Raw genomic sequence first — 12,206 nt, 5'->3', positions numbered from 1 at the left:
TATAGTTGATATATAACATTGTATTAGTTTCAGGTATACAGCATAATGATTCAATATATGTATTGCAAAATGATCACCCTAATAAGACTAGTTAACATCCATCATCATACATAGGTACAAAATTTTTTTCTTGTGAAAAGAACTATTAAGGCATTTGAAGTGAAAGTATATAGGGTACATTATTTAGTAACAGCACTGCTTCGTATGTGTGCCATGTAACATTGTTTGATTCTACCTCATTTTGGTACCTCTTTTTTTAACTTATGGGTTTTTAAAAATTTTATTGAAATATAGTTGATTTACAATGTAGAGTTAGTTTCAGATGTACAGCAAAGTGACTCAGTCATAAGTATATATTAAAAAATATATATATATTCTTTTTTTACACTCTCTTCCATTATAGATTATTACAAGATATCAAGTATCTTGATACTTGATATCAAGTATCAAGTAGGTGCTATACAGTAAGTGCTTGTTGGTTATCTATTTTATATATAGTAGTGTGTATATTTTAATCCCAAACTCCTAATTTATCCCTCACCCCTTTCCCCTTTGGTAACCATAAGTTTATTTTCTGTGTCTGTGAGTCTGTTTCTGTTTTGTATATAAGTTCATTTGTGTCATTTTTTAAGATTCCACATGTAAGCAATATTGTATGATATTTGTCTTTGGCTTACTTCACTTAGTATGATGATCTCTAGGTCCATCCATGTTGCTACAAATGGCATTATTTCATTCCTTTTTATGGCTGAGTAATATTCTATTGTATATATGTACCACATCTTTTTGTTGTTGTTGTTCATAAGGAGGATTTCAGGTGTTATTTATTTATTTGAATTTTTTTTAATTTATTTATTTTTGTCTGCGTTGGGTCTTTGTTGCTACGCATGGGCTTTCCCTAGTTGCAGCAAGTGGGGGCCACTCCTCGTTCAGTGCATGGGCTTCTCATTGAGGGGGCTTCTCCTGTGGCAGAGCACGGGCTCCAGGCACATGAGGCAAGTAGTTGTGGCATGCGGGCTCAGCAGTTGTGGCACATGAGCTCTAGAGCACAGGCTCCACGGCATGTGGGGTCTTCCTGGACCAGGGCTCGAACCCGTGTCTGCTGCATTGGCAGGCGGATTCTCAACCATTGCACCACCAGGGAAGCCCCAGTACCACATCTTCTTTACCCATTCATTTGTCATACCTCTTTACATATATATATATATATATATGTATATATATATATATATGTAAATATATGTATTTATTTATTTATTCATTTTTGTCTGCGTTGGGTCTTCGTTGTTGCGTGCGGGCTTTCTCTAGTTGTAGCAAGCGGGGGCTGCTCTTCATTGTGGTGTGTGGGCTTCTCATTGCAGTGGCTTCTCTTGTTGCAGAGCATGGGCTCTAGGTGCGTGGGCTTCAGTAGTTGCGGCTCGCGGTCTTCAGTAGTTGCAGCATGCAGGCTTCAGTAGTTGTGCCTCACGGGCTCTAGAGCGCAGGCTCAGTAGTTGTGGCATACGGGCTTAGTTGCTCTGCGACCTATCGGATCTTCCTGGACCAGGGGTTGAACCATGTCCCCTGCATTCACAGGCAGATTCTTAACCACTACGCCACCAGGGAAGTCCCTGTTGTACCTCTTTATAATGATACTCTAGTGGTATGTGAGGGTGGATCATGGAATTCTGATATTATTCAACCCTATTTAGATATTCTCTTGGGATGCATAAGATTGAGAAATTATTGAAATAGATCTCAGAAATCCATTGAAACATATAATCACCACCAAATCTGTTTGTACCTCATTGTAGAAGGTTAGTCATATAGCTTTTCACCTGGTTCACAGTCTTTCTCTCCAACACGATTCTGTTATGATTTTGGATGACCTCCTATCCATGTAGGTCATCCAGCACCCTAGCCTCTCAATTCTTCACCATATTCAGTTCCAGTGATTAGTCTCATGATCATATCCATGACCCTTGGTTCTGAATTAAGGAAGGATCACCCACCTTATGGAGCATTTGGAAATGTGTGGGTGCTTTGGGTTGTCACACTGACTAGGAGGTGCTACTGATATGCAGTGCCCATTGGCCAGAGATGCTAAACATCCTGCATTGTGAAGGTTAGTCCCACACAGTAAAAATATTGTCATCTCCACAATACCAAAAGTGTTCCCATTAAGAAATATTACTCTTGGCCTTGTCATTGCCAATAACTGCATCAACTCCAGCACCTCTAGCATCTTATTCTTTGACCCCCATGTCTTTTTGTACTTACACTCCAACAATTCTCTGACATGATTACAAACTGAAATTCATTGACCTTACCACTTTTCCCTAATTATTACCACCTTCTTTCCCATTATGCTTTCACTTCCCTCCTCATGAAGCAAGTACTCCATGTTCTGTCATGGTCACTTTTTAACATATGTCCTCAGTCTGCTCATCTGTCCCTCTGTCATATTCACATGGAAAAAATCCATGCCTAGGGCTTCCCTGGTGGCGCAGTGGTTGAGAGTCCGCCTGCCGATGCAGGGGACACGGGTTCATGCCCCGGTCCGGGAGGATCCCACATGCCGCAGAGCGGCTGGGCCCATGAGCCATGGCCGCTGAGCCTGCGCCTCCGGAGCCTGTGCTCCGCAGCAGGAGAGGCCACAGCAGTGAGAGGCCCGCGTACCGCAAAAAAAAAAAAAAAAATCCATGCCTAGTTAAATCTCTACCCACTTTTCTTCTGGACCCAAGCAGCTGAATGTCTCTAAAGAAAAACACAACCATGCTGATTGGTCTTAATTTAAGTTCATAACCAAGAACTTCAGGTGGGACCTCAACACTCTGTGTAAGACTGTTATACTTTCCCAGTGCATTTAGCCCCCAAGTTTCCCCAACATTCCTTTCTCCTATCTTCTTAGACCTCTAGCATCCACCCCCTCCTTAGTGCCTTAATCTCAGCTTCTTATTTCACTGAGAAAGCAGAAGTAACCTGAAGAAATTTTTCTTTTTCTTTTCATTACTAAGCCTACAACCCACTGGAATCTGTACTTCTCCCAGTCTTACTTCCGTTATAGTGTTCTTTGTCTCAGGATTTGTTTTTTCACCAGTCGTCCGGGTGGTGGGGCCCCAAACCTCGAATCATCCTTGTCTTTTCTCTTTCTCTCACATTGCATGTCTAATCCCTCATCAAATCCTGTGGGCTGTTATTTGAAAATCGATCCAGAATTCTGCTGCCTTTCAACACTGCTACTGTCCAGGTTATCACTACCTCTTGCTTGTACCTCTGTATACTCTCCTAGCTCATCTCCCTCTTCAGCTCTTGCTCCAGACAATCTTTTTCTCCATTTTTTGGTCAGAATGGTTCTTTTAAAACTGAAAACATATCGTGTCACTCCCTTGCTCAAAATTGTCTCATGACTCCTCATTACACGATAGAATGAAACGTCTTCACTGCCCTGCGAGGCTTCCATGATTAGTCTTGTTGTTACTTCTGTGACTTCACTTTCTACTACATGTCACCTCACTGATTCCACTTTAACCATACTGACTTTCTTGGTGTTCCTTGAATACTGCAAGCCCTATTCTTTCTCAAAGTCTGCTCTTTTCCTGTTTATATTAAAATAGTTTATCTTTTCACTTCTTCAAGTCTTTCTGCCCAAATGGGACTCTGTCAATCTTTAGAACATATGAAACAATGGAAAACAAAGACTCTAGTAAAACCTACATAACTGTTGATGTTAATGTTTACAGTAACAGAAGTTAGGAGGAGGGGTTGGTTGGAAGAGTTAAGTTTCTTTTTTGCTTTGGTGGAACATGTGGAGGATAAGAAACTCTAGATATTGATTTAAAATATAATATTAATTTATTATATTAAATTAATCAAATTAAATACTTCAATAATATTAAATATATGTTCAGAAGTTTTAAAGGTGACCACAAGAATAGGAATCGAGGGCCTCCCTGGTGGCGCAGTGGTTGAGAGTCCGCCTGCCGATGCAGGGGATACGGGTTCGTGCCCCGGTCTGGGAGGATCCCATATGCCGCGGAGCGGCTGGGCCCGTGAGCCATGGCCGCTGGGCCTGCGCGTCCGGAGCCTGTGCTCCGCAACGGGAGAGGCCACAACAGTGAGAGGCCCGCATATCGCAAAAAGAAAAAAAAAAAAAAAAAAAAAAAAAGAATAGGAATCGAGTATTTAATTTTCAAAGAATTAGAAGAAATTTAAAAAAAATAAAGAAAGCTCCATCAATTCAACACAAGCCAGGAAGAAGAATGGAAGGAAGGGAAGAAGGAAAGAACAAAAGAGAGGAACAGTATATAAGAGACATGGTAAATAAAAAAGATAGGATGATCCAAACATACCAATAATCCCAATATATGTAATTAAGTTGAAATGTAGTTTAAAAAAAGAAAAAAAGAGAGACTATGAGATTGAAAAAAGATGCACCTAAAACATAACGATCCCTAAAGCTAAAAAAATAAAAGAATAAAATTATGATATCCTGCAACTAGCTTGTACCAGCTTGTGAGAATCGATTTTGCATATCTCTTTCCAGCATCTCCTTCGTGTTTGTTGCTTGAAATCAATCATGGTACAAGTACTTAATGCCATAGAAATTGACAAGCATTACAAGTCATACCCATCCCCTGAAAAAGAGCTTGTTTGCCAGCACACAATTGAATATGTTCCAGGTAAATGCTAACAAAAAGAAGATATAACAATATTACTTTGAGACAAAATTAAAGAAAAAACCATTAATAAGGATAAAGAGGGTAATTTCATGTTGATAAAAATGGATAGTTTGCAAAGAAAATATAAAATTCATGAATTTTTATGTACCTGACAACATTAAGCAAAATTTGGTAAAATTACAAAAGGAAATCAATGAATCCACAAGTGTATTTACTATCTTCTAGTATATTTAATCTATATTATATTCAGAAATCAACAATTCAAATAGAGAAAATGTGAGCAAGGCTACTTTCTTTTCAAACCCCTGTGGAACATTCACCCCTGTGCAACATACATCTTATGCCACAAAGTTCAACAGGTTCAAAAAAAGCAAAAATCATTTAGGCTATGTACCCTGTGTAGGGTATAATATAGTTATGATTTTACAAAATAAGTGGCCAAATGTTTCTATCCACTTAGAAATTCCAAACTCTATATGATCTTGGGTTAAGGAGGAAATTAAAAGTCAGTTTATGAACTACAGTGAAATATCAAAACCTTTGAAATTCAGCCAAAATTTAATTTTCAACTCAAGATACTAGAAAGAAAAAAACAATAAACTCAAAGAAAATTTTTAAATGGCTTTAATAAAGATAAAAGAAAAAAATCCATAAACTATAAAGCAACTCCTCTTCTCCTTCCCCAAAATGAATTGAACGTATACAGCTAAACTTTGATTGTTAATGACATGTTTGTGGATCTAGGAAATTCAAGAGAATCAAGTCATAAACTATTAGAACGAACCAGATAATTCAGCAACAAGTTCAGAACAAGTTCAACATACAAAATAAAGTAGACTTTACAATTAAGAATATATTTTAAAATACTATTTTTAAATTTCTATTTATAATGATAAAAAACTATCAAATACCCAGGAATAACTCTTTTAAGAAATGCAAGAAACCTATAAAGTGGACTATAAAACACTGAATGACATAAAAAAAGAACTAAATAAATGGAGAGATATACTGTTTTTCTGAATGGGAAGAAATAATATTGTTAAATGTGAGAATTCATTCCATATCTCATCTAAATATGAGTGCTGTCCAAGATACAAACTGGTTCCAAAAATATAACTGAAAGGGAGGGAATGAAAATGGCTGAAGAATGGGAAGGAGAGAGGGAAATTTTTCCTAGCAAACATCAAAACATGCTATAAAGCTATATAAATAAAATAGCATGATTAGTGCAGAAATAGATGCATAGAGCATTGGCACAGAAAGAGTTGCAAAACCGACTCATTATAAGGGAATTTAGAGCATTAAGTTTGGATTTGGCATTTCAAATCAGTATATGGGAAAGTAGTCAATAATGGCATTGGAGAAATTGCTTTCAATTTAAAAATAATAATAAGATTAGCTATATATCTCACACAACCCCAAAATATATATTACCCATTGCTATAAAATCCAAGAATAAAGAAGAAAGTGGTTAAAGCATTACAAAAATTTTTATAATCTTGAGATGGGAAAAAACTTCATTATCAAAACAGAAAACCTAAAAGCAATAAAGGCCACAACTAAAAACCATGATTATATAAAAAACACTTAACTGTAGGGAAAAGATACTGTAAATAAAAGATTAGTGATATTGTAAAGCAATTATACTCCAATAAATGTAAAAAAAAAAAGACATTAAAAAAAAAAAGACTAGTGACAATGTGAGAGAATATTTGCCCAGATAAAACAATATCTAGAATATATAAAGAAGTTTTGCAAATAAATGAATAAAAGACAAATAGCCCAGTAGAAATAAGGGCAAATAATAAAAATAATCACTGAAGAGGAAACACAAATAGTACATAAATATATTGTAAATATGCTCAGTCTCACTAGGAATCCAGGAAATGCAAGATAAATAAAAATTAAACAATTTTTGTCTGTTTGACATCAGATCAAAAAACTAAAAAAGATATATAAAATCTAAAGTTAGCAAGAAGCTATGAAAAAAGTACTCTCACGTGCTTTTGAAGGGAATGTAAACAGAAACAGTACTTTAAAGAACAACATGGCAGTTTCATAATTTAAAATGTACATAGGATAATTCTTTGCAAAGATCAACTATAAAACCCTAGCTAAAGTGATCAAAAGAAAACATACAAATTGCCAATATCAGGAATTAAAGGTGGGATATCACTACAGATCCTAAAACAGGTAATAAGAAAATGTTATGAACAAGATTATAGCAATAAACTTGACAATTTAGGTGAAATGGACAACTTCCTTGAAAAGTACATCTTACCTGTCATGTAGGGGCATCACAGTCATACACCACTAGCACCACACATTTCAGATAACATTGGGTTTGGAGGCAGACAAGTAGTAGAATGCACACAGCCCCAGAGCTCCCTTTATTCCACAGCAAAGACTGAGTATAAATGTTTGGTATGCACCACGGCCAAGTTTCTGGCAGAGAGAGGTCTGCTTAGACCAGCAAGCTGGATGTGTGACAGAGTGCACTCCAAGAGAGAGGAAGGGCCCCATCCCCACCGATGAGCACACTGGGAATCCTAGGTTGAGCATTGCCTATTAGAGCACAGACGTCCGCCAAACCCTTTGCTCTTTCCTCCGACTGACTCAGTGTAGCTATTAAACTATCCTGAGTCCCTACTGAACTACCAAGAGGAGAAGGAAAATGAGCTTCCAGAACCATTCGGAATTAACTCTTTTCATCACAAAAACTGACAAGAGATGGAATTGAAAGTATGAGTAGCTCTTCATTAGTTAAAGAAATTGGATTTTTTAAAAAAAATCTGAAACCTTCATTCAGAAAACACATGTACTTTCACCAGATCCAGAGGGTTTCACTGAGCAATTCTATCAAACATCTGAGGAAAAATATAGCACCATCTTACAGAAACTTTTTCAGAAAATGGAAGAATAGAAAATAAGTCCCAACTCATTTAATATGGCCAACATAACCCTAAAAGCAAAACCTGACGAAACGTTATTAAAAAAAAAAAGAACCACAGGCCAACATTGCACTATGAACATCAATGTAAAAAATCCTCAACTGCGTATCAGTTAATCGAATCCAGGATTATGCGAAAATGATTTATACCATGAATAAGTTGATATTATCCTAGGAACAAAAGGTTGATTCAACAGTTCTAAGAAATCAATGTAATCCACCCCATTCAGAAAATAAAAGGGAATTTCAAACAAATACTCCCTAAAATCATTTGACAAAATTCAACACCCATTTATGATAATAAAAACAACAAAACCCAGGAAACTTAAGTGTAGAAGAGAACTTGATATGTTAAAGGGCATCTACAAAAAACCCACAGGGCACATCACACCTAATGGTGAAATATTAAACACTTTCTCCTTGAGACTAGAAGCAAGGCAGAGTTGTTTATTCACCACTTCTATTCAATATTCCAGTGCAATACAAGAAAAGGGGTGAAACAAGATATAAATATTGGTAAAAATAATGTTTCTATTTGCAGATGACCTGATTCTTTTTTTTATTGTGGTAGAAAACATAACCACAATAATTTACCATCTTAACCATCTTTTTAAGTGTATTAGTTTAGTAGTGTTAAGTATATTCACATAGTTGTGAAATAGACATGCAGAACTTTTTCATCTTGCAAATCTGATACTCTATACCCATTAAACAACTCCCCCTTTTCCCCTCCCCCTAGCCTCTGGTAACCATTCACTTTCTGTTTCTATGGAGGTAATCACACTTTAGATACCTCATATATGTGGAATCATACAGTGTTTGACTTTTTGTGACTGGCTTATTTTACTTAGCATAATGTCCCCAAGGTTCATCCATTTGGGGAGCATGTGACAGGATATCCTTCCTTTTTAAAGCTGAATAATATACTATTGTACGTATATACCACATTTTGTTTGTCCGTTCATCCATCAGTGGACATTTGGCTTGCTTTTACCTCTTGGATATTGTGAACAGTGCTGTTGTGAACCTAAGTGTGCAAAGACCTTGCTGTCAGTTCTTTTACATATATCCAGAAGTGGGATTCCTGGATCATATAGTAGTTCTCTTTTTTTAAAATTTTTGAAATATCTCCTTTCATTAAAGTTGCACCACTTTACAATCCCACCAACAGTGTGCAAGGGTTTCAGTTTTTCCACATCCTTGCCAACACGTTTTTTACTTTTTCAATAATAGCCTTCCTAATGGGTGTGAGGTGATACCTTATTGTGATTTTGATGTACGTTTCTCTGATGAGACATGATTCTTTACATAGAAAATTCTAAAGATTTATAAAACAGCTACTAGAATTAACAAGAGTTTAGCCATTTCATAGGATACAGGGTCAAAATACAAAAATCAAAAGTTTTTATATATTAACACTAAACGATTGGAAAATGAAATAAAAAACTTTCAACTTACTATAGCATCAAAAATACAATTCTTAGAAATAAATTCAAGAAAAAATAGGTAAGCCACTAAATGTTGGAAAGAATGTGGAGGATGGAGAATTTTCATCCACTGGTGGCACAAGTTCTAAGGGAAAGCTATAGAAGTTTCTAGTAAATGAAACAGTCACCTACCATATGACTCAGGAGTTCTACTTCTAGGTATTTACTCAAGAGAAATGAAAACATGTGTACACACATACACACAAAATGCACAGGAATATTCATAGCAGTTTTATTCATAATAGTCAAGGACTGGAAACAACCCAGGTGTCCATCTATAGGAAAATGTATAACAACGTTATAATTATGTAATGGAATAAAAGTCAGCAATACAAAGAAATGAACTACTTATACATGTAACAATGTGGATGAATTGCAAAAACATTGTAAGTGAAAGAATCCGAACACAAAATAATGCATACTGTATGATTCCATTTGTAAGAATTTATAGAACAGGCAAAACTAATCTATAGATATTTTTTTAAAAAAAAGACAGTTGTTGCCTGCCTCTTGGAGCTAAGGATGGGGATTGACTAGGAAAAGACACAAGCCAACTTTCTGGAGTGATGGAAATGTCCTTTACTTTGATCTGGGTGTGAGTTACCCAGTGTTTTCATTGTCAGAATTCATAAAATCATACAGTTAAGACTTAACGCATTTCACTGTATATAAATTTCACCTCAAAAAATAGTAATGAGAACTATAAATAAATATCGATCATTAGTTAAGAAGTGAATGCTGAAGTGTTTAGGGGGGAACTGTACCGATGTCTGCAACTTCCTTTGAAATGCATCAACAAAATAAGATGGAAGATAGCTATGTGATAAAGCAAGTATAGCAAAATTAATTGTAGCCTATAGGTAGTGGGCACATGGTTGTGCACTGTGCGTTTCTTTAAACTTGTCTGCATGTTTGAAATTTTTTATAATAAAATAGTAGGGGAAAATGCACTTTGGAGAATTCTGACTTGATTATAAAGGGATAAAATCATCATTTCCCCTTCTCTCCCTTGGAATCACATGACAGACAATGAGAATAAGAAACAAAAATTCAGTTCCTTTTTACAGCAAACCTAGGTCACAGTTAAAACCCTGTATTTCAGAAGACATGGAAGAGTAGCCAAAACCAGGTAAGATTGATGAAGACATCCAAAAGGAAGCAAAAATAAGATAACAGGGAGAGAAGACTTAGGTGCTGTAGACTTCGGAAAGAACAAGCAAAGATACAGTCTTCGATGACAGTCACATGAGGTACACATCCTAATCACCTGTCTGCAACAGTGGAATGAGTCTGCACCTGTTTGTATAGGAGCTTCCTAGAACTAGTTTGCTTCCAGAGAAGAGGAGGAGGCAGGACTTAATGAAGTATAATGCAGACAAGGTGTATCTGCAGGAGGCGGGTTTCCTCATAGCAGCCAAGAAAAAAATTCCTTTTATTATAAAAAACCAAACAAACCACAACCAAAATAACCTGGCTAATGGAATTCATCAGAAAAAATATTAAATTCATATATAAAACTTCACCAGCCTGCAGCACAGCACAGGCCCTTCTGCCACATAACTTTCTACAAATAGGAAATCTCGGAAAAACTCTTCTCTTTCAAAAACGAGTCCTGAAAAATGAACCAACATAGTATCAACAAAAATAGATTAGGATAAGAATGGAGGAAGGAAACAGGAAAAGTAAATGGCAGGAAAAGAAGTTTCACCACAGATAGTTGCTGCAGAGCAGATGAAAATATTTTACTGTGAATAAAAATATTAATGAAATAATTTCCTCCAAAAAGCACATGTTTAAGGTGGAAATAAATGTAAGAACTTCGAGAAAAGGTGGTGAGACCTGGGAACAAATGAAAGCAAGTTGTCTGACAAAGCAAAGAAGTAAAAGAAAATAAATAAAATTATCACAGGAAAAAAAATATATTTCTGGGTTTTATATGAATGTGTGTATAAATATTGTTGAACTTATTGCAATTAATATAAATTAAAAGGAAAAGAACAAGTTACGGATACACAAAACAATAAGGATGAATCCTTAATTTAAAACACCACGTTAGGACTTCCCTGGTGGTGCAGTGGTTAAGAATCTGCCTGCCAATGCAGGGGACACGGGTTCGAGCCCTGGTCCGGAAAGATCCTACATGCCGCGGAGCAACAAAGCCCATGCTCCACAACTACTGAGCTTGTGCTCTAGAGCCCATGCTCTGCAACAAGAGAAGCTACCACAATGAGAGGCCCGTGCACCTGCTCACTGCAACTATAGAAAGCCCGCTTGCAGCAACGAAGACCCAACACAGCCAAAATAAATAAATAAATGTTTAAGAAAACAAAAACAAAAAAACCCCACCATGTTGAGAAAAAGAAGTCAGACATGAAAGAGTACATAGTGTATTATTCCATTTAGATGACATTCTAGAATAGGAAATATTAATCTAAAATGATATAAATCAGAGCAGTGCTGTCTGGATGTGGGAGGAATTGACCTAGAAAGGAGCATCAGGGAAATTTCTTGAGTATGGAGATGTTCTATATCTTGAACAGGGTGTTGGCTACACAGAAGCATACAATTATCAAAGCTCATTAAACTAATCACTTAAAATGTGTGCACTGTTTCATTCTAATTATGCTTCAGTTAAACAAAACATACTGTGGAAAAAAGGATTTATGAAGCAAATGACAGAGATTCAACACGTATAATTAGAGGCTTCAAATTAGAAAAGGAGTGATGGAACAGGACAAATACTGAAGCTATAATCCAAAAACAATTTTCAGAACTAAAAACTTCTAAGAACATAACATGGAACCAGGGAAAATTGATCTAATATGTCATCCCCTGTTTATGTTTTAGTAAAGTTTCTGGACTCAAACAAATAAAGAACAGTGATGTAAAAAAAAGTTCATGTCATGTATAAGGGGAAATAAACAAAGATGAGACAACTCTGAAAGGCTATCTCGGCTCCAGCGCTCCTTACACGATGGCGTGAAGCCTCTGTTGGAACCGCAGTGCAGATCAACGTTTCCCTCTGCCTGCTCCTGCTTCCCTAAGTTTCTTATAGGTGTTGCTTCTAAGCACCCTGTCCCACACAAATCTCCACCCCTCAGAGTGTGT

At 36.4% G+C, this 12,206-nt stretch overlaps 1 protein-coding gene across 5 annotated transcripts in view; it reads left to right on the top strand.

Moving 5' to 3' along the window:
• The window catches only part of CNTLN (centlein), a 357,687-nt gene that overhangs the window by 326,319 nt on the left and 19,162 nt on the right, over positions 1-12,206 (top strand). The window lies entirely within an intron of this gene.

The sequence above is a fragment of the Mesoplodon mirus genome, assembly GCF_964341445.2.
Source record: "Mesoplodon mirus genome assembly, chromosome: 1".
NCBI lineage: Eukaryota > Metazoa > Chordata > Mammalia > Artiodactyla > Ziphiidae > Mesoplodon > Mesoplodon mirus.
The sequence above is the reverse complement of the archived record's forward strand: the minus strand, read 5'-3'. Positions and strand labels throughout refer to the sequence as shown.